Source organism: Chroicocephalus ridibundus, chromosome 1 (assembly GCF_963924245.1).
Source record: "Chroicocephalus ridibundus chromosome 1, bChrRid1.1, whole genome shotgun sequence".
NCBI classification, from domain to species: domain Eukaryota; kingdom Metazoa; phylum Chordata; class Aves; order Charadriiformes; family Laridae; genus Chroicocephalus; species Chroicocephalus ridibundus.
The window spans coordinates 111,303,179-111,326,494 of NC_086284.1; the positions used below are offsets into that span (position 1 = coordinate 111,303,179).

The 23,316-nt window shown below is 39.6% G+C and overlaps 1 protein-coding gene across 10 annotated transcripts in view; it reads left to right on the forward strand.

Annotated features, from left to right (window-relative positions):
- Positions 1–23,316, forward strand: part of NRIP1 (nuclear receptor interacting protein 1) — a 174,667-nt gene that overhangs the window by 73,148 nt on the left and 78,203 nt on the right. For 9 of the 10 annotated variants that reach the window (XR_010072691.1, XR_010072692.1, XM_063347443.1 and 6 more), the window contains one exon: positions 2,790–2,874. The gene's annotated coding sequence lies outside the window, so the exon portion shown is untranslated. Of the gene's footprint in view, positions 1–2,789; positions 2,875–18,561; positions 19,625–23,316 lie in introns of those variants that run through there. The other variant, XR_010072693.1, reaches the window with a different exon arrangement.

Genomic DNA, 23,316 nt, shown 5'->3' on the forward strand with positions numbered 1-23,316 from the left:
ACGTAGTCTTCTCATACTTAAATTGTTACTGGAGCTCATTGCCCCTGTTTAACTGCCTGTCTTGAGAGAAACTGTTTTCATACTGCTTATTTTTAAATGGGGAAATATTGGGGAAGACTTTAGGTGGGCTGCTCTTCCTCCTCCTGGGAAAGGAAACTGTGAGGGAGTCATCATGGGGGACTGGGCGCTGGAGATGTAAAAGGTGTTTCAGTCTTGACCGAAACCATTATTTGAAAACAAATAAAGGAGTATTTAACTTACCCCACAAAGTGCTTAATGAATTTCCCTGTTGAAATGTGTCTAAGTAGTACATCTTGCTTGCAGAAGAACACTTTTTTTGTTCTTGTTGATGCTAGGCTGCTACTGCTGCTCTGGTGCTGATTTTTTTTTTTTTTTTTTTTTTTCATGGCAAACTTTAAAATTCACAGCTATGGGCTTTCTCCTCCTTCTCCGTGCTCCACCCCACTACGAAAATGGAGTGGGAAGGGAAATTGAAAAGGCTTTTCCAGTGATGTAGAAAGCGGGGCATGCCTCCAAGGTAGAAAGAAATGATCGTTCTTGCCCCAGGAGATTGTCCTGTTGGCATTGTTTGTGTCCTCACCTATCCCACTTTCAGCAGCATATAATATGGAACAAATCAACGTTCAAAAAAACTGTGAGATGTGAAAAGCCAGTGATCCAGCTGTGAAGTTTTTGGGAATAAAATATTATTCTAGAAAAGCTTTTTTTTTTTCTTCTCCCCCCTCTTTTAAAACATTATTGAAGGAATATGTAATTTTCCCCAGAAATAACAAATTCTTTTGTTCTCTCTTCTCTGAACCTTTTGTAGTCACTCGGAACAATGCAGAAAAGGCTGTTTAATCCTGACCTAGAGGAAATCCTGTCTATACATTGAACCTGATGGCAATACAGTGTGAGGTGTTTGTTGTTTGGTTTTTTTTCCCTGCTAGATAGACATCTGTCTTCTCTTGGAAATGGGAATATTTATATAATGCCACTTGTTGGAAAAGATTTTAGCTATATCTATAGTATAGAGAAGAAATACTGGAATTAACTATTTTTTCTCAAATTAAGGTGACTTGAAAAGGTGATTATAATTTTTTAAAAGTGCTGCTTCCTTCTTCTCTAAGGGACCTGTTGTCCCGTTTTTCCTGTGCTCACAAAAGATTCCCCATCCAGCTTATTTGTCCTTTCAGAGCAATGGGGTTGGGAAGGCTTTGAACTATGTTTGTTACTACCTTTGTCACTATACCTGTCATTTATCTGTTTATTTTTACTGCAATGGTAGCTTTTTTTTTCCCTCCTAATTGAATCCAAATGTTGAGGTTTGCTACTGTTTTGTGATGCACACTGGCTTTTTATTTTGTGATGTATATAGGGGAAGGATTTGAAGTAGTGTCTGCCTGTAGTATTTCAGTGTATTTACTTATTTTTCATCTTAATTGGATCTGTTGCTTTCGTTGGGTCTTAATGCTGGCAGTAGTACTGCATGCTTCTGTTGTTTCACGTACCTCAAAGCTTTGAATGGGTCTTTTTTGGATGATGAGCTGTCTAGCAACACTTGCATCTTTTTTTTTTTTTTTTTTTTTTTCTTCTTCCCCCTCCATTGCGGCGGTCAGTCAGGTGTTTTCTCTAAGCTGGCTTTAGCCCGAGTGGTTTTGCAGAAGGGGGAAATGCTGAGAGCTGCCCCCAGCGCGCACACTTCCCCCTCTGCCCCTCTCCGCCCTGCCCACCCGTAGCCACCCATGGGGTCCTCTCTGCTGGAGAAATTCTGTGTTTACAAGGCTTCTGTGCACGGGTTTTGTGAGACGAGAAGCTAAAGGTGAGGCAGAGAGGAGAGGAACTCTCCCTCTGCCAAGCAAGAGGAGGGGAAAGTTCAGCCAGACAGGGGAGAAAGTCGGGTTTTTTTGTTTGTTTGTCTGTCTGTCTTTTTTTTTAAAACTCATTGTAGTCAAATTTGATTCTGTGCATGCTGCTTGGGTGGTAACTTGGTGACAGAAGATTTAATGTAAGCTTTAATAATGAGGCTTGTCACGAGAACAAGGCTGAAATAGTACAAATAACAATGATCTGGGCTAGCTGTGAGTTTGCCTCTTCTAGCAAAAGTACGGTTAGGAGTAATAGGGAAGTGCTGAGAAGAATGTTTAAGGTGGTGCTTGTGATGGATAGCATCTTCGAACTATAACATTAGACAGTATTTAATTCCTAAACATCTTAAAAGCAAATGTTACCGTTTCAACTGATTTAGTATTTTTCTAAGTAATTTTGTGGCATTTAGCATTATGTTCACCAGTTACACCATGCTCTTGTCTTTTCTTTGTGTGTATATATATTTAAATTAATAGGGGCTTTTTTAAAAAAACATGATGTTGACATTTTTAGGTGCAAGTTTGAAGTGTTAAGCTGTAATTGCTAAATAGGAAGGAGGGCTTTCATGCCACAGCTGTTTTTTGAATGAAAGGAAGAAAAAGAGGACCACAGCTTTGAATCGCAGTTGAGCGTTGACGTTGTTCTTGCAGAAATACTATCCGGCTAGACAGCACAAGTCTAGACTACTCAAGTTGTTTATGCTTGTTTTACTGATGGTTCCTTTCTTTCTGGAAATTTTGATTTCTGAAGTTTGGAGCTATGCTTTTCTTCTGAAATAGAAATGTTATTTGCAGTCCTTACTATCCAAAATAGAGCGTGGCTTTCTGTTACACCAACAATAAGAAAGTAGCTAGAGGTTGCTGAATGAGGAAAAACTGGTATGCAGAATTTCATGGGGCGATTTCTGCTGTTCTTTTCAGATCAAGCATGGAATTGTTGAGGAAGAAAACTAACGCATCCTTGGACTCCTGAAGGAAGGGCTTCCCTCATGGGACCGCTTTCAAGGTAAAGAATTTGTTTGGGTTATTTACTTTGTCTCTTTGGTTTGGGGTTTCTTCTTTGTCTTGCCAAATCTGTCATACAACTGTCTGCCATGTGTAAATCTTTTAGGATTATAATATGTTTTAAAGTGATAAATTTTCAAGTTAATCCCTCTCCTTCAGTGTAAGACTTCTAGTGTGTGCTGATTAAAGAGAAATGAGTATTTTAGTAGCCTTTGAACTTTCTGTGTGGAATTTGCTGGTAAGTCTTGAAGATTTAGCCTACTTGTTTGGGAGGTAGTTGCTAAATAGAGAAGAACCTGATTTACATGTAATTTCTGAGTGAAAGAGAAGATTAAATAAAATTTACTGTGTTGCAATCTCTTATTTTTTTAAATGAAACGGATCCAAATTGAGCTTCTGTGGCAAGGGACCGTCACAGTAAAATCATTATTAGATATTGCGTTACAGTGGCTTGTAGACATTTAGCACCGCTGTCATTTTGTTTGGATCTGCTCCCTTGGTTCCCATTTCCTAAATCCTATTTTTCTTTGATACCGGGGAATAATTCCCCGAGTGTTGTCCAGTGATTGCTTATGTATATGCACTTTGGTTTGTGAGTAATTTTATTCACTTGAGTAGCCCCACTGTACTCGGTGGGCCTACATGCATGCCTAAGAACTTGAGAATGCTGATGAGCATAAAGAATACAATTTGGGCATGTAATGGTTGACAAGCAGTTGTTGTTTTGTTTCTGGTCTCTCTTAGGACTCATTTGCATTGCCTCCAGTGGCAACTTTTGTGAGCATTAGTAGGGAAGGTCTAGAAGCTGGAGGCAGTCATGCCAAATCCCAGCCTGCAAAACTTGTAGCATATCCGTTGTAATGACACAGATTGCAGATGCAAGGATCTATTTTTCTTTTTTTAATAAATCCATGTGTTGCTTAACTTCGTTTGGATATAGCATTGGTCTGTGTACTGGAGTTTGACTATCTCCAACACAATAGAATATAACAAAGTGAAATCATTAGAAAATACCTATGCTTTTGAATTGGGGAGATTTGGATTTATCTAGAATTAGTGTTTTGGAAATAAAGGGAAATTGAGATGAAGGATCCATTTTTTTCCCATGATACTTCCTATCTGACTCCTCAAAAACAGAAGTCTAGTGTTGCTGTAGTGCTTCTTAGCTGTCTGAGCAACTGCATTTGCAGAAAGTTAATCATGTTGCGTGCTGGTCTCAGAATCAGTAAGATAGGCTCTTTGGAATTAAAACATAATTAATTAATTAGCTATTTACAACTTGAGAATTGTTGTGATCAGCAGCAGATTGTCACTTGTACAGCCTTAACAGAATTTAGTAGACAGTGGCTTTTGTGGCAACAAGCTTTTCGAAATGTTTCACATCTTCAAAAAATAATTAAATTTAAAGCTTTGTTTCAAGATTGTCACCTCTGTTTAAAAGCAATTCGATTTAGTCAGAGTTGCAAAAGTGTAAGCTGTAAATAAGGAACTTGCAGCAAGTATTCAGCTCATCAGTAAGGTGGTTTAAGCTAAGGATTTGAGAGAATGTGTGTGTTAGTGTATATGTGGCTCGTAATCCTGATGCAGTTTGCATTCTTTTTTCCATTTCTAACCAACATTACAAAACAGTTATTATGGGCTATGTCTTGATATTATTATTTTTTTTATTGTTGTTGGGTTTTTTTTTTGGGGGGGGGAGGGGAACAGGCTTGCCTGTTGGTTACAGGCACTAATTGTAGATTACCTGTGTTGGTGTATGAGTTTGCATTGCATACCAGTGTAAATAGCTTTAACGTGGAGTGCAGTGGAGTTGTCTTGGTCAGAGGTTTGGTTTTGTCTCTGGAATTGGATTTCTTGTTTTAAGTTGGATTTCTGGACCATTAGGACGGTCTTTCTCCAGAAGAGTACTGCTTTGCAAATGTAACTGTTGATCTTGTTGACGCTCTGCAACCTTCGTGAAGTAAGAGATACAAGAGGGGAAGGAAGTCATGCTGCCTAAAGCTGAGCTTACATGAAAGAAAACTCTGTAGCAGCGAGCTAAAATTTATAAATTATGTCCTTATCTTAAGTTCATGCAAGCCTGAGAAACTTCAAAAGATGTGACTCATGAACAGATGCAGATGAGAATTGAAATCTAATAGTAATTGTAACTATGTTGTCAAAAGAACAAGGTGGTGTCTGACTCAGTGTGAGCAAGGTTTGCAGATGCAGCCTTTAATTGAGGAGGAATTGTTCACTGTAAACCAATTATGTCTTATTTTTAATGACAGGTTTTAGAGAAGAGCAAATGAGCGTAGTGTGATCTTGGCTGATAGTATGTGCTTTCTTGTTGGATAAAAACCCAAAAGCCTGAGGATATGAAGTTGCGAACAGCAGTTTCACTTTTTTCCTTTCTCCTCCAAAGAGGAAAAGGTAGTTACGCAAGTGGAAGAAACTTCACTTTTTTGCTGTGAAACTGGTTAGTGTTTGGGTATATTTTGTCTTTGGGAATGAACATAGTGCTTCCATTTTGTCAGCCTAGGAAATCTGGTGAAGGGATCGGTAACTTGCAGGGTGGAGAAACGTCCCTCGTTCTTTCTGTAGTGTGGCATTTAATATTTTACACTAAACTTTTAAGTTTAACATATTTGAACTTGTACTAGATAGGGTTAATAGGCTAGAACAAAAGGTCAAAGCATAAGGCATTAGGCTTAATTAAGGGAGAGCAGGAGTGGCGGGAGTATGTGACAGTTAAATGGGTTTCCCACAGACTAATGTCTGTTACAGTGCAACCATGCCTCAACTTAAGTGGGTTATTTTGTGCAAAGGGCAGCAGTGATTAGCAGTTTGACATGCCAGACGTTTCTGGCCAATCCCATCTGTTTTAGAGGTTAAAAAAGCACACCTTTACGAGCTGATAGATTGATTTGTGTGCCCGTCTGGTAAAGATTACAAGTCCAAGGCCGGTGCTGTAAATGCCAGTTATAGAATATTGTACTTTCCTAGTTGCTCTTTGTTTAAACTGTCAACTGTGGTGTAATGGGGCTAACAGCTATAAAAGTGACCGTGCGATATGAAGAGCGCGGCAGGGCTGCTGCGGCAAGTTGTTTTGAACCCAAAAGGTCTGGGAGAAGCACTTCCTCCTTCGGTAGGTTTGTTTTGAATGGCGGCCCGTAGGCTTTGGTCGTCTTGCGGTGCTTGGCTTGGAAGGGGAACGGAGCTCAATGCGCTCCTGCGTAAGGCTCTCGCCTGTTATAGCAGTCACCGTTCACGTGCTTGCCCAGAGGTTGCTCGCCCAGAGGTTACCTGCCTCAGGACGAGCAGTTTGCCGGTTCCTGGCGCAGTTGGCTGGAGGAGAATACCAGTACTTAAAAGGATTCCGTGTTTATCTTAACGTCATGAAGCTCTCTGTATCCTTCCCCCTCAGTTGCTTAACTGGGATGATACGTGCGTATTCGGTTGTTGTTTTTTTCCTTTGTCGCTGTTGCTCTCTGGATGGGTTTTATTTTTTCTGATTGTATCATGGAGTTGCCTAGTAAGCCTAAAATAAAATAGGCAGCACAATGAGTCTCGACTGTGTTTCTCGTCATCTTTATGACTTTGTAAAGTCAAAGTTACATTACTATTAATATAAGACTATTAATAAATCGTTGATGCAATAAAACTGTTTTTGATAATGTTCAAGGTTCATGCATAGTTGAAGGTGATTATCCTATTTTAAAATCAAGCAGAGGTCAGACGGTATTGTAAGACAACTGACTGTGGCCCAAATGATATGTGATAGCTTCAAGACCAGTGACGGTCTTTCCCACTTTAAATAAATACATTTATTTAATACGAGTTGAATTCAAAATAATGTATTTTACGGTAATGTGCTGATTAACTTCCGTTGTACTTTGTGAAAAGCAGTGAGATAGTTGCGCTCACTTAAAATTAATGCTTAAAGCTCTCATTTTTAAAATACATTGTGTAAGGTTTTCCTATTCTCTGTCTCCTCTCCATTCAAGCAGTGACACTTGTAGCTAAATATAACTGAGAAGTAAAACTGCATGAAATTAACATTTGGCACCTTGCATTTAACATTCCTACATTAAGTTTAAAATAGTTTTTCTCTACTGAAGATAGTAATGGCTTGATATCCATACTATAAAGACTGCTCTACGTACCTGAGCAATTCTTTTGCTGCCACAGCTGTGGCCTGCTCCTGAGGAGACTTACTAATTTGTGATTTATGAGCAGCTTGTTTTCACCTTATCTAACTTTGTAAGAGCCACCTTCGTTTTTCTTTTGTTCTTGTGAAAGTCCCTTCCTTTTACTTCCGTTTGAAACGCCTAGGAATATTTTCAGTGTCCTTTAGGATGAGCAAGGCAGCATCATTATCTTGCAGTTTATTTAGTAACATGGAGCTGAAGTGGGCATATGCAGCATCATGTTCTCTGTGGAATAATATCTATTTAAATGATTTGGATCTAATACATATTTACATGAAAAAACATCTTGCCCTTCTCTGTGGGGAGAGAAGGTGAACAAGCATAAATTTTATAATACTCATTGCTTCTCTTGCACTAAATCATACTTAAATTGCAGAAGGTTGTTGGCTTGAGAGTTGTGTAAAAAGTGCTTGGCTAGTAAAGTGAGGGTGCAGGGAGATTTATCTAATTTAATGCTAAGAAAATGTTGTCAGCTGTAGTGCATTGATATGGGATTGCCTAAATCCAAAAGCTGTAGTTTAGACTTTTGTATATGCATATTTGTAGTATTTTCATGGTTATAATACACAAACTATAATCCTGAAATGATCCATTAGTGCGGTGTGCATATATGCTGTATTTTGGCTAATTTGATTGCTATTGATCATACCTGAGCCATTATCTAATATCTTGGGAATGGGATGGATGCTGTGTCTGCTTTTCTGCTGTTTGAGGGCAGAACATACTTTATCAAGTTTCTTGCAAGAGTGAGTATTATTAAAATATTTATAATTGCTGCTTGAGTATAATTAGCATTTTCTGCTCTAAGCATAGCACAGATTGACTAATAAAGGTTTTCAGGTAGCATACTAGAGATTATATTCAGGACTCGAACACAGGATATTTTCTCCCCATATCTTAAGGATATGGTCTAGCTTTGATGAGAGTGGAACTCTAGGCAGTGATTTACTTTTTTGTTTGTTTGTTTTGTTTTTTCCTTTTTATTTGTCTTGGGCTTCTCTCTGAATCTGTGCAGTTCATGAAGTATGGTGATGTGGAATCAGTATGGTGGCATCTCTTCTACCGTTGCACTTTCATCATTGGATAAATCTCAGCAGAACTACTCAGTGCAGCAGTACTGAATACAACGGGGCCCTATACCAAGTACTCTGTAATTGTCAGTGAATCAGCTGCACCTTTTTTTTTTGAATATAACTTCCTTTGTATTATGCCTTTCAGTTAGAATATTATAAAATATTTGCATAAAAGATTCATACGACTTGGCCATTAGGCATTAAAAACAATTCCAAAGTGTCCATTGTTTTCCATTTTGAATAGTCTGTTTAAAAAAAAAAAAAAAAAAAGGATACACTCAGTCTTTGGTGTTTCAGAGGGTTTGGTTTTTTCATGTAATTGATGAAAAGGTTGGCATCCCTGACCCTTTGCAAACTGGGTAGAAAGGATGCTGTACCATGCTTGTGTAAACTGGCCGACTATGGATTTCTCCTTATTTTAGATTTCCATACTCTTTGACCTTGTAGTCGTTGACTTTGGTCTGGAACAATTTCAAAGTCATGTAAATGAATGTAATTAAGGTATTGCTTATCATCTTGGAGAGTTCACAGAGATGCTTATTGGCTAGAAAGGTTTGTTTACTTAATATGGAAGGTTAATATAAGGTTAAATTTTACTGTGTAAAATGGCTTCATAATGTTTTTATTTAGCAGCTGAAGAAAATAGTGTTTGAAAAGGCAAATAATAATCAAATAATTTTATTTGACCTCCATGTGTTTCCTGTAGCTTGCATTATTGGGAAAATTTATCTTCATTGCATATTATTATTACAGTCTTCCGTTCTCCTTGTTCTACAAAGGGAACCTTTTCAAAATTATTTGTAGGTCTTTGTCTAGGAAAGGAGTTACATTAAGGAAGGAAGTGCAAAAATATTTGACAATAATTGCTATAAGTAGTCCATCTACTTCCACTTGTGTCTTTTTGTTCTCCCTCCCACTTTTTGCCAGAATGGGATTCAGGCTTTGTTCTTTGGTGCTTCTTTTGTCTTTTTTCCTGCTGCTGCCCAAATAAGGTGAAAAAGCAGTGTAAAACAGCAGGGAAGGAACATCAAGTTATCGGTTCCTGCCTTCCGTCTCTCAGGCAGTAGAAAGAAGGGGGCTCAGGCCTCCACTTCCTTGTCTGTACCCCTCAACTGTGTTTGAACATAGTTGTTTTGCTTATCATTTATGGAAAAAACTTCTTGCCCGAGTGTTGTTTTTCCGCTCACTTTGGAGTTTTTGTAGTTACCAAAAAGGTGAGTATGTGACAAGGATCATATTGAAAAAACAAAAACAAAAACAAAAACCCAAACAAACCACCAACAAAGCACCAAAAAAAACCCCCAAACCCCTCTTTTCCCACACCTTTATCGTTTCCTGCTCACGGCCATTTTCCCAGCCGGAGAAGCAGACATCCCTGGTGGGTGGTGGTGTCCAAGCAAGCGTGTTCTGCCACTCCTGTACTGGGCTGAGTTTGATGGGGAAGGACAAAGCTACCTGAAACTTGGGCTGCACGGCTCCTTCTGGAACCGTTTAGGCAGCAAGGGCTGCTGGCTGTGTTGGCCTTACTTTGCAGTGTACTTGCTTTTATCATTTCTTTCTTATCTGACAAGAGTAGTATGTGGACTCCTTGCTGTTGAGGTAGTTAACTTCTTGCTAAACTTTATGTGCTAAACTAACTATGCAACAATGAGAATATCCTTTAAAGGCTGATTAATACAATGAATAGTCTTACCTGACTGTTTCTGGCTTGCGGAGATACCCTATAGCTCCATACCCAAGAGCATCCTTCCTTTCCCGTACTTAAAAGAGCTGAAGGCTTCAGGTTCTAGTCTGTGTTTCCTAAACATGCAGTTAGGACAACAGGTTGATCTTTCTTGAATTCATAATAACGATCATAACTTGAAGTGATCTAAAGGTGCTTTCAGAAGAGAGATGAGCAACATATCTCTTAGATGAGATGCTAGAAGGGTGATCAGAAGCTAAAGTTCAAAACCAGAATATAATGATTTAAAAGGGCGGGGGGTGCATTAGGGAGAAGGAACACCACAGATGAGCATGAAATCCTTCAACTTTGAAATTGGAAGGAATGGTGCTGTTGACTTCAGTAAGGCCAAAATTTCACCTGAATTCCAAGATCATGTGTTAAAGTCCTAGGACTCCCTGAATAATGGAGAAGAGGTGTATAGTTATTGGGGTGGAAAGGCAAAAACAGTTGGAAAATGTCCCTTGTCTATTACTTCAGTCCGTATTTATGGGAAATAAGAGAAGAATCTATGCACCTTTGTCATTCACTTTTGCTTAGCTAACGTATGAAGAGCCTATCTGCTGCGAGCCGCTCAGCAGCGGCCATGTAAGAGTTTCTTGAAGAAAAATTTCCTCTTGCCGCTGGAGGTCAAGATGATTTCTCAAGAATCAGTCCTGGTCCTCTCAAGTTACTGGTGTCTAATTCTCTGCTACCTTAAGTTTTATCCTGCTACAAAATAAATGCAAAAGGAATGTTAATAAACCGTGCTGATAGCATTCTGTAACCTCTTTGCACTCCCTCACGTAGGTTTAACTGTTGAGATGAAAAGATAACGAGGTTGTGCAGAATCGCATTTACTGTTTACTGAACTCTGGTTTGTCTTTGGCTTGCAATATCAAGAACGAAAGTTTGATCGTGTCTTTTGGATATATGGCTCTTCAACACAGCTGTCTTCAGTGCTTGCTCTCAAACTCTGTCTTTTTGTGTGTGTGTGGTTTGTTTTTTTTTTGTTAAGCTAGTTTGTTGTATGCCCAAGGCTATCTCAGCATGCATATGACCGAACTGGTTTTTGATCTGAAATGCATAAAAGGTTGTGTTCTCAAACTTTATCCTCTGGACCGCAAGTTATATCACTAGTCATTTTCTACTGTGAATTTCCTTAATGGAAAAAAGGTCCATTCAGTGTGCTCTTCGGGCTTTCCAGGAGATTGCACTTTTGCGTTACCCTGCTCTGGTTTTGTTTTCAAAGTATTCTAACATGCAGTAGGGGAGATGAACGGTGTTTGGACATGACTTTTGGGGTAATACTGGGTGGGTATTTTGGGCTACAGTACTGTATGGTTCCTCTAGCTCTTATGCCTTCAGAGCCTTGTCAGGCAAATACCAGGTGTATTTTTTCCCTGCAAATCTGAACTTAAGCACTAAAGCAGGTCTTATAATATCCTCTTTGTGCTGATGATCACGGTATTTGTGTGGCTCCTACCTTATGACTGTTGTTATTTTTTTGAGGAAAATTGCGCATGCTTCACAAGAAACAATCAAATTTCCTCTGTTGCAGCCTTTTGGGGATACTGTAGGCCATTGCTGTTCTGCTACTTAAGTAGATTTAGAGCCTCAGATATCAGTTACTCTTTTGGATAATGGATTGTGTGAATTTAACATATAAGCATGCTCGTCTCTTTTCTTGTCCTCCTTAAAGGTCACTGTACAGGAGGGAAAGTTGAGTCATGGGCTATAAACACTTGTAGACCTGCTATCTGATCTAATTCTTGTTAGCTTATTGCTTGGTGCTGTGGCAGGTGGACTTTGTCAGGTTTATCCATGGCGGTTCTGCTGACCTTAGTGACCTGCCCCATTCCTCTGCAGAAGGTCCCTTCCCTGTGGTGGAATGGCCAAAGTCAGGGTGTGTTGTCTCCTCACCTGCTGCCCTTCCTTGCTGAGCAAAGAGCCGCTTGGAAATGCAGCGGTTCCACGTGCATCATACAGTTATTTCTGTGGAAAACTTACTTTCTTTTAAATAATTAAAAAAATAATTAAATAATTTTAAATAAAATAATTTTTTTAAAAAATTAAATAATTAAAAAAAACCCCAAAACAAACCCAAACAACACCTTTGCCCACATGGAGATCATCTGCAGGATTCAGAGAACTCTGACAAGGTGCCCTGGATTATAGAAATAGCAGTGGTTGTTTGAATAATTCGGGAAAGTAATGTAAAATACTGAAAAATTCCTGAATGCTGCAGTTATAGTGCTTCAGTATCAAAACTGCAGGCACGAGAAATGCTGTTGGAAGGAGTATGACAATGGGTGTATTAGAGCTGGTGATACTAGGAACATCAAATACGCTTCCCGAACAGCTATCGTGCCATCCTGGGGATGAAGCACGTAGTGTGGGGGCAGCTTTATAGGTGTTGAGTATTTTGGATTTGGTGGTGGTGGGGATTGTGGTAGGTTTTTTTTTTTGCTGTTGTTTTTTTTTTTTTTTTTTTTAACAGTCCTAGCTTATATTCCATATTTAAAACCTCTTTTCAAATGACCTCATACCTTCTCATTAGGAAGAATTAGGGCAGAGGACCACCTTATGACATATTTAAAATTGTAGTGATGAAGCTTGCTTGCATAAATTTTAGGAAAAAAAAAAAAAAAGTAGTGATAGAAGTCCTGGGGAGGAGGTGAGTTGTGATTGTGTTGTATGCTTTCATATTTTTCTGGTGAATGAGTGCCTTACTCTTTCTGGGTGAAACAGGTCTCGCTCAGATGGATCAAATGTGAAATTTCTAAATGAGTCACTTCTAAAAACCCTTTCTGCAAAAATGATATTTGGAGGCTTCTTGTGATTTGAAGAGTACAAACAATATAGTGCTCTTCAGATGTAATAAATAAAAATGAGTTGGAGAAACAAATACATGGTTACCTTTCAGCCTGCATAAATAGCCTTACTAATTAAGGTAGGGGCAGATATCCCTATGATTTTCTCTTTTGATTTAATCACTAGACTATGTAAACAAATATGTAAACACAAACATATTTGTAACCTGACTTTTCTGAATTCTGACTCCCCATACGCGTAGTAATGGTGTGTTCCAGCACTGTATTCTTGTATGTGTTATTTACAAGTGAGTCACTTAAGATATGTAGAAATAACTGATAATTACTAAAATGGGACTAGAGGAGAAGAAAAAGGTATAGTATCTTCTGTACTTCTGTTAGCTCTCTTTGGCTACCGAGTGTGCTATTTAGTCTTTGCAGATTACTTGTGTGTAATGTGTGCATAAACCATGTTCTTCTGGAAATGTGTAAGTGGTTTACATTGTGTTGTTCAGTGACCATGGTACAACCAGGAGGCTTGTCTCCCATTGGATTTGACCAGCACTAAATATTTTGATACACTGTGGTGCATGTGCATTGCTTCCCCTCAGTTTACAAGTACGGTGAAGTACAGTACAAGTACTGTAAAGTTACAAGTGCGGTTTGCCAGTCCTTGGGGCTACATGCATACGTAATCTAAGCCTGAACAAATCTCAGCTACAGTTTTGAAGTTATTTGAAGACCTCTGTTTAAAGTGAACATATTTTATTTAAATATTTTTGTCTTAGAGGAGCTAAATATACTGGAAAACATTTTTTTTTATTATTTTTAAAAAATAAATCAGTCTTTTTGTGCCTAAGTGATAATACTCACTTACATGTCCCCCCTTCACATGTGTGAGAGAAATGTGGTAATTTATGTGTTAGTACAATCTATGGCATTTATTTGTGGGCGCCATCAGTAGGCATACTGGTGGAGCAAAGTGATTGGAAGCAAAGATGCAAAGAGGAATTTGGCCTGCCTTAAGCGTATGTAGAGAAGAAGGTACCTGAGCTGTCCTAGTCCAGTGGTAGAACCCAGTATTTTTCTGTTCCATCTGAATGTACAGAAGAGTGCGGATGGATAAATGGGAGAAGGACTGAGTTGGCTCTAGCAGTGGGCATTCTTTAGAGATGTTTAAAAAAAAAAAAAAGGCATCCTTAGCTCCTGGGAAAGCCTCCTAATGCGGTACACATTCTGCAGTACAGAATGTAGTAGAGATGTGGAGGCTTGCTAGTCCTAAATATTTGAAACTCGGAGAACATAATACTTGTGTCACTGGAACTACCGCTTGTTGCAGAGTTAAGGATATCGCCACGATTCGGCACCTTAACTTCTGTGTGACTTGTTTGATTCTTTGTCTCTCGGCAAGTGAGGAAAGTATTCATAAAATGAATCGGTTATTTAGCAGTGTGTGCAGATGATAGGAATTTTGAATAATCCGTTTGGGCTAGGGTGAATATCCTTTAATTTTACAACTTGTTAAGCAGTTGAGAGGCAAGAGCACCCCCTTTTTTTGTACTTTATTTATATAATCATTGCATTAATAGCTTTAAAATGTGTTTTAGAAAAACATGTTATATATTGAGCCTGGTAGCCAGTCTAGGGGATGACCTCTCACAAGTGGAAAACTGGCAAAATGTGATGTGTAACCAAAAAACACATAGTAGTTCTAGGCTGCAAAATGAAGGAATGGATCCATGCTGTACCTCCCAGCCAGGAGAGGGGCTTTAACATCCATCAGTGGCTGCTTGCATTTTGGTCCGCAGGTATTGCTCATTGCTTAGCTGATGTAAAATAGCTGGTTTAATTCCTCCCCCCACCTCCTTTTAACCATTACAGTTTGGTTTGGTGTGTGTTTGTTTTTTTTTTTTTTTTTTTTTTTTTCCCCCCCTGCTGTTTGCAAGTGGAATGGGAATAGCTGGCTTAGTCTAAAGCAACTTACTTCTTCCTCAAATAGTGCGCACTGTCACCACTGGTTGTCTGAAGCATTTCTTTCCTTTCAAAAGATGTGTGTGTTGGATAGACAACAGGTCTATATGACAGGTGCAAGATCCTTCTAAATAAAAAAAATATAAACAGACTTTGGTTAAAATTGTCGCATTTGTGAGCTGTATCAGACATAGCTAAAGCTGTGGAAGTTGAATTATATCTTGTAAAGAGAAAACTGCTGGAAGGTTTAGTTGTATATTTATACTGTGAAGTCTGTGGTGGGTTTGTTCTGTTACAGAAGTACTGTCAAACCTAAGCCTGGGCTGGCTAGCTGACAAATGCAGGCAGGTATGCTTATGTATTCTATTTTCTATAAAGTTTGGGGAAACAGTGCTGTTTCTTTCTCCTTTTAAGCATTGCAGCATTAAATTAGATGGCTTTCTGTCACCTACTGTGACAGAAAGTACATATAATAGTATGCGTGCTGTAAGAAGTTATGGGTCTTGGCCTGTAAGTGTCGTGCCCTGTTCTCATATACATGGGTGAATATCACCATTTTGGTGTTTCTGCTCTTAGTGGGAAAGAGGTGGGATGCAAACCTGTGGCAGGCTGACTTCCACGTCCTTTCTGCCGCCAGTAGCAGAACAGACAGGCTCAACAGGGATATCTGGGCAGAGAAAGGGGAAAAAGTATCCAGATTCGAGTTTAAAAATTAATCTAGGAAGGACACTCTAAAAATAGATTAGAGCATGTGAACATATATCTGTGAGAAAGAGAACATAAAAGATTTTGGTCCTAAAAGAGTCTTTTTAAAGGAATAGCTGTATGCATCTCTTTCAATATGCCAAATTACACATTTCTGATGCTTAAAAATATTTATTTCTCTGAGGGAAGCCTGTCTTTATTTGCTTTTACTGCTTGCCGTTCTTGTAAGCTTCATTACTGAGTATGAGAGAACATCAGACTAAAGTGGAACACACACAAAGTTAGGGGAAATAGCCTAATGCCTGCAGAAAGTGAGCTTTTTTTTTTTTTTTTAGAGGTAAAGGCTGAGTTTGTGGTCAAACAGTTAACGCTCTCTTTTAATATACTAACTAACATTTATTTTAGTTGTTCCTTTTAATAGCTATATTGTGGTAAATGTGTCTTTTCCAAGGAGGACCTTTTCCAAGTCAATCCTTTCGCCGTACTGTGCACTGATTCCAGGGGGAGCTCAACATGAAAATTGCAGAAACTGCAGGGTCTCCTGTGAACTAACTGGTGGTTTGGTTGTTGTAGTTTACTTTTGCTGGAAGGAGCAGGTTATATCCAAGGAAAACGTGATTCTCCCCACCACCACCATCCCCCTCCCCCAAGTCTAACTGTGTTTTTTGTTTCCTATGCTAATGATTGTTTTGTAATACAGGAGCACAGAAATTGTAGCTGGAAATAGTACTTCGCTGTGTTTTGGAGTGCACACACTAAACCAGAGTAAGAATGGGGTTGTTAAAATTTTACGGGGGCAGGACTAAAACATGAGGACTTAAGTTGGCCTGAGCATCCAGAAGGGAGGTCTGTGGCAAGGGTATTCCCCATCTCAGAGCTCTGCAGGCTTCTGCCAGCATTCCTGAGTGGATTTTGAGTCTAGCACTGACAAAACACCTGGCTGTAGTTGCATGGAAGCATTATTTAACAATAGAGTACAATAGAATATAAGAAAAGATGCTGTTGTAACATAAGCAAGAATGGCAACATCTTCCTAGTGGTGCACTGCAGTAGACCAGCCTGTGGATTAGTCAGGAACAAAACTAAGACCAGGGCAGACAACAGGTAACCCTTTCACCAGGCATAGTCGTCATTCAGAAACAAACAGAATAAATATCCTTATTTTGGCTTTCATCTTTTTCTCTCCTTTGCTAGACTTAGAGATTAGAAGGCAGCAAGAACCTGACCTGTGCTTTGGTTTAAGGAATTGAAGTACTTCTCTTACTTGACCTCTTAATACAGAGGCAAATGCTCCCTTACCTGTATACGTGGTCAATGCACTTGGGATTCAAAGTTGTTATTGATGGGAGTTGTCTAACCTCTGCTAATCAATTTTATTTTTAATTCAGTGTCAAATAATGTGAAATTTTTGCTTGCACAGAAGGGTGACATTGCATATGTGAAGGAAAGCTTGGAAATATTCACTTAATTAGGTATGGAAATACGCTATAAAGACCAAGTACACAGACAAATATTACAGCTCGGTTTCACTGAGCAGGGAAGTCCTACCCCTGGCCCATCAGTCCTGCCACTTCACCGGTACGGGCACAGATAGTGGCATTGCTCTGCTGGGAGCAGTTTAAGGAGGTGCAATTATTTGTCCTATTAAAAATATAAGTGTGTCTGCTGTCTTCATTACCAGAGCCAGCTTACTGCAGGATCAGGAAAGAGAGTGACTGGAAGTGATGATTTATTTATTTATTTATTTTGTTTTATCACCTGAGCCTATGGGCAGATGATCAAGAACAGCAGCAAGAGATGCATAACCAAAATGCGAGTTACGTATGTTACGCGATTCTCTGAACAGGAGTATTTCTATCCAAGAGACTGCATTAGTGTTGGAAGTTTTCTGTTTGTTTTTTTGTGCTTCCCCCCTCTGCATTTTGTCCTGGTTTTTCCATGTGTATTTATTTATATTTAGCACTTCTCCAAAGTAAAGAAAAAACATAATCAGATGTTTAAGTAGAGGATGTTTTTGAGTCAGGCTTATGAGATATTCTACTCTAGTTTTGCTAAAGGAAATTCTATTAAATTGAAAATCTGACTCATACGTGTTACATTCTTTCATCGTAAAATGCAGTTCTGTACTATAGTTAATAAGTGACTATTCTAGCCCAGTATTTTATGAAAAGGCACATATTACCACAGTAACTTCTGAATGCATTGGTTGGTCTAAACTAATGTAAACAAACAAACAAAAAATCAACAAACCCCTCTGAATTTATGAAGACTGCTCATTTCCTGTAGGTTTTGTAATAATAGGTGAAGAGGACAGGCCTTAAGTGACCTACAAGTTTGCTTACAGGATAAAAAAAAAAGTGGAATAAACTTAGGAAACTGCCATTACAACAAACAAGCCATTCTGTCATCCAGAAGTACACTGTAGGCAGAAATAGTAGGTATACATGAAAATGTTAATATAACTTGGATTAAAAAGGCCTCAGTCACAAGAAGCAGATCAAGTTTCGTAAGTTCAGATTGATGAGACTTTTCTGACTCAGGAACATGAAAACATTCTTAGCTAATAGCCCAACTGAATTAACAGTAAGAAGGCAAAATGGAATTATGCTCTTTAGTTTACCACTTTATAGGTTTTGTGTTAAAAAAAAAAAAAAGTAACTTTTTTCTAATATTAGAGTGTATCAATTTATTTAATAGCTTAGAAAACATACACTGTTTTAACTAAAGTAATGTTCTTAAGGAGGTATGGCAAAAGCAAGAAGTGTCTGTTTTTCAAGTAATAAAGTATGCTCTACAGGAGTTAATTCCATATATGTTAAATTTGTCTAGAAGTGCTGATAGCACATTCATAGAAAAGTGCTTTGAAAGACTGGAGCTTCTCTCCTCCTAAAAAAAAAGGCATTTTGTTTTTTAAAACCCTAGCATGTTATGAACAACTCATTGTAGAATCAAAATGAGATAAACATCTCTTAAATGCTCTCCTCCTGTTTTTTTTTTTTTCATGTGGGTATGGTGTAGAGGCATCACTTAAAGCAGTGAGAGAGATGAGTGTAGGGGGCTCTAGGATTGGATTGCGCTAAACTAGGAAATCTGTGAGCAGATATGGGCGCTTCCAAAGAGGTGCCTCACAAAGGGAGGTGTGGAGTTGTGTGTGTTGCAGCTTCAGTATTGCATTGCGTGTTCAGCCCAAATGCACTGAATTGAAGAAGCCCTTTCCACCTTCCTCCTTTTTAGCCATCTTAAGGGGCCCTGGCTAGTCCTAGCGATGCAGAAAGACAGTTCCAGGCTGTGCAAATGCTGAGTGAAACCTTGGCTGGTTCCCCTCTCGACGGCTGGGATGTAGCTGGCTGCCACACGTAACAGGGCAAAGGCACTGAGATCTGCAGTTCTGGAGGCATCTTTCTTTCAACATAGACATTGGACTTGCTGGTTGGTATTCTTGGTTCCTGCCATCAATCTTTAATCTGTGCAGCCGTCGTCTGCACCAGGGATTTGCGTACGTAATACCTGTTCAATACAAAGTGGTCCAGAGCTTTGCTCGGAAGGCTGGAGGAGTCCTGTCACAAAGTATTGATGTCCTTATACGAATGAAAGAGCAGAAAAGGCATGACTGGATATTTCCAAATCAAAAAAGCCTCTTGCAAAGTATTAATAGGGTATCAACACTTTGTTGACTGCAAATATAAAAACATAGACTATCTCAACTTGGAAGAGACCCATAAGGATCATTGAGTCCACCTCCCTGCTCCTTGCAGGACTACCTAAAACTATACCATGTGATGAAGAGTGTTGTCCAGATGCTCCTTGAACTATGACGGTCTTGATGCCATCACCATTTCCCTGGAGATCCTGTTCCAGTGGCCGACCACGCTTTTTGTGAGGAACCCTTTCCCAGTGTCCAAATAGGTAAACGAAAGTTCTGCTCTAGTTTGTAATCACTGGGAGATTGACCAGGATTTCTCCCGGTAATAGAGGCAGACTGTGGTGCTTCCCGTTGGCTCACGTTGAGAAATGCTGCTTAGTTTTTACTACGAGTACTTATAGGGTTAGTTTTGACTGTTGCCATATTTGAACATTTTATGCCTTACCTGGGTCTGGAACAGTATGCGCTGTATAGACAGGAAAAAAGTGTACGTTTTAAGGCATTATGTTTTAGGTTGTTTTTTTCATTATGTTTGTTTGGATTGGGTGTGTGTTTGTGGTCGGTTGGTTGTTTGGTGGGGTTTTTTTTTGTTTTTTTTTGTTTTTTTTAAATGACACTGGCTAGATTTTTAGGAAATGATTCTTGACACAATTTCACATTTGGCCCAAAATTGTCGTTCAGGAAGCTTGGACAAAGAGTTAGGTATCTTTACTGACTAAAGAGATTGTATTTTTTTCTGGAGGGGAGGGGAGAGGGGAGTATTTTTGTGTCGTCATTGGACTAACTGAGCTGTCAATGGTCAACAGTATTGCACATGCTGTAATTGCCAAATAGTTGTCTTGACTGATAAATTACTACTTCCAAATATTGTTCTTTCTTTGAAAAGTATATTTTGACACCTGTATTCTTAAACTTTTGAATAAAGTAATACAAATATTGTTGGACTTGCTGTAGACTTTTTTGGTTTTCCAGCTGTGTTTGGGTCTACATGTAACTATTGGGTTGTATGCTGAATATTAGCCCAGGGTCTGTTGCTTCAGGTATTGTATTACAGCACTGTAAAGAAGTTTTATAACAATACAAATGGGCACTTAACCCATATTGGGTTTGCAAGAAACTTCAGAAATTACAGTCAGACTCTATAATAAAATTACTTTTTTTTTTTTTTCTGGCACTTGGGCATTTAAAAAGCATTAAGATTCAGCAGTGCTTAAATGCAAAGGAAAATATTGATTACAATTTGGAAACCTGCTATGAGTTATGGAGTATAACTATATATTTTCATCGCTTACTCTTTAAAAATTAATCTGTTCCTTTTATGTCTGTTGTATAAAAGGCCATGTTGTTCAAGCTGTGTGGATAGGTAAGATGAGCCCCTGGTTGTTTTCTGTTTCAGTTGTAGCTTTGGAAAATATATTAATTGCAAGGGCTTGTGGAGTTGCCTCTTCTTTACATGAACTCATCATGTACCTTAAACTTTTTTTTATCTACTGTAAGTAACATTTTGAAATTAGCAGAATATGTGGAAGGAGATACCCTTCAACATGAGCAGTGGTTCCAGAATCGGACCTTCTTGGCATGGGCGATAGTGACAACTCTGGGATTGAAAATGTGAATTTGAATTCTGTCTTTCTTGTTTGCATTAGTAAGGTGCATTCTCAAAATTACTACTGTTCCTAATAGATCACCTTCCCTTGGTGGGGGGGGGGGGGAATCATCTGAGGTCTTTGGTATCAGATCAGTGTTTCAGGTTTTTAAATCCTTTATTCTGGTCTTTGCCTCATCAACAGTGATAGCTTTGAGTACTTTGTTACTGTGTGGTGTGTGTCTGTCCATCCCCTCCCAAAAACTCATGTAGGTTACTTTGTGGCTCTCATTGGAGTTCAGATCCATCTCGCTACTGCTTTCTCTTTCTCCAGGTTCTTCCTTAGCACTGTTACCTACTTTGCCTTCAAAAAAATCATCCTGCAGTCATTTTTATTTTATGTAGTAGTCCAACAGAATTGCATTTTCTGTTTAAAAAACAGAAAAGGAAAAAAAAAAGGCGATCCTTTTCTTTGGGAGTGTGGTTGGGGTGGGTTTTTGGGTGGGTTTTTTTTTTTTGGTTTGGTGAATTTTTTTTTTTTTTAAATTCTGTTTTCATTCAGCACTCTCATGCGTGGTGGTGTAAAGCACCACCGGACTTCTCCGGACAAATGAGCGTCATCCAGTCTTGTGCTCTTGTCAACAAAAAGATGACTTGCTTTTCCAGGTCATCTTTCCAGTTGGACATTGCATGTTCTTTGCCTTTGGAGTATGTAGAGATAAAAGTAGCAGCACTGAAGGCACTAGTTTACTGGTAACTGGAGTGTTTCATCTGTCCTTTTATACGTGTTTTGTAATTTGCTTTTTTTCCTGAGGTATGTGCAGCCAGCAGTCTCCCAGCCTTCTGCATCAGGAGACAGGAGAGCGGACTTCAGGGGGTTCCATGTCATGGAGGCAGTCTGACTTGGTGACCTCTGCGTGAGGCTGGAGGCCAGCCTGTTCTCCAGGCGGCTGCACTCCATCAGTGCTATGAAGCTTCGGTTTGAGAAGCAGGCAGCTGCCTGTGCAGAGAGGGCATGGGTGGTAAGAACATGCTCGGTCAGTTCTTCAACAGCTGCCTTGGCTTCCTTCTGGCTTCTGGGTACAGTTCAAGGTTTTGGCCTTGATTGCTTTTAAGCCTAACGTGACTTGAGCTCTGGCTGAGTGGCTGCCTGCTTTTTTGATCCAACATAGCAATTAATGTCAACCAGGATACTTGACCTAGATCATCCTAGTTTTTAATGTCAAGTACCCATTGGCAGGAAGTTCTTCAAGAAGGACTTCTGACGGTGGAATGCGCTCCCAACCTGGTTCGGTGGAGTCAGCTTGCGGAGCGGGCGCTGCGCCAGGCCGATCTTATTTCTTTGCCTATGGAGATGAGGAATTGTTCAGTGCTTCTCCTGTTCTCCTTTGCCCCTGAAAAAAAGGCAGGTTAATGTTGGCTTATAATCAGTACACTAAGATCTTCCACTTCAGCCACGTGGGAAGACAAGTGAAGTACATTTTAAAGAAAAAATAGCATACGTGCCTTTATACATAAAAGGGCTTTTTTCCTGAGAGAATTTAATTGAACGTTTTGCATGAAATGAAAGCAAAAGACATTTTCTCACAGAGACCAGTTTGAAAGTATGGCAAGTTAAATTTAGATAAGTGCTGTTTTCTTTCAGCTTTGTGGAAGACTCTACAGTTCACTGCCAGGCACAGAGAGCTTCCTTCCTGCTGGGAAGGGAGATTTGTCAGACCATTAAAACTATTGCCAAGTTCTTCAAGCTTAAAGTACCCTCCCCAAGCCTCGCAGATGAACAGATGCTAATAGGGCCTGCTTTATCCCCCAAGAAGGTGTTTGATGCCTTTTTTTCCTAGCCGTGCTGTTTCTGATGAGGTTGGTCATTTCAGTGAAAAAAATAAAAAAATGCTCAGGAGCAAGAGTAGTTTTGAAAAGGAAGGGTTTTGTCTCTAGTGCTGCATGACTACTGCACACCAAAGCTGGAGTGAACTGCTGGAATATAAATACAGTCATAACTTTGGCCTGGAAAAACTCTGTTCTTTGACAACTGCTGTGAGATGTCTGAACGTTTATTGGCAAATGCCCAACAGCTAACAAAGATGACTATGGTTATAGAAGGATATAACCTTGGCAATCCCAAGCACAAATACAGGCTGGGTGGAGAATGCATTAAGAGCAGCCCTGCTGAGAAGGGCTTGGGGGTGTTGGTGGATGAGAAGCTCAACATGAGCCGACAATGTGCGCTCGCAGTCCGGAAAGCCAACTGCATCCTGGGCCGCATCAAAAGAAGCGTGGCCAGCAGGTCGAGGGAGGCGATTCTATCCCTCTACTCCGCTCTCATGAGACCCCACCTGGAGTACTGTGTCCAGCTCTGGAGTCCTCAACACAAGAAGGACATGGACCTGTTGGAGAGAGTTCAGAGGAGGGCCATGAAGATGATCAGAGGGCTGGAACACCTCTGCTATGAGGACAGGCTGAGAGAGTTGGGGTTGTTCAGCCTGGAGAAGAGAAGGCTCTGGGGAGACCTTATAGCAGCCTTCCAGTGCCTAAGGGGGCCTACAGGAAGGAGAGGGAGGGACTCTTTATCAGGGAGCATAATGATAGAAGAAGGGGTAATGGTTTTAAACTGGAAGAGGGTAGATTTAGATTGGATATTAGGAAGAAACTCTTTACTGTGAGGGCAGTGAGACACTGAAACAGGTTGCCCAGGGAAGCTGTTGTTCCAGGGATGCCCCATCCCTGGAAGTGTTCAAGGCTGGGTTGGATGGGGCTGTGA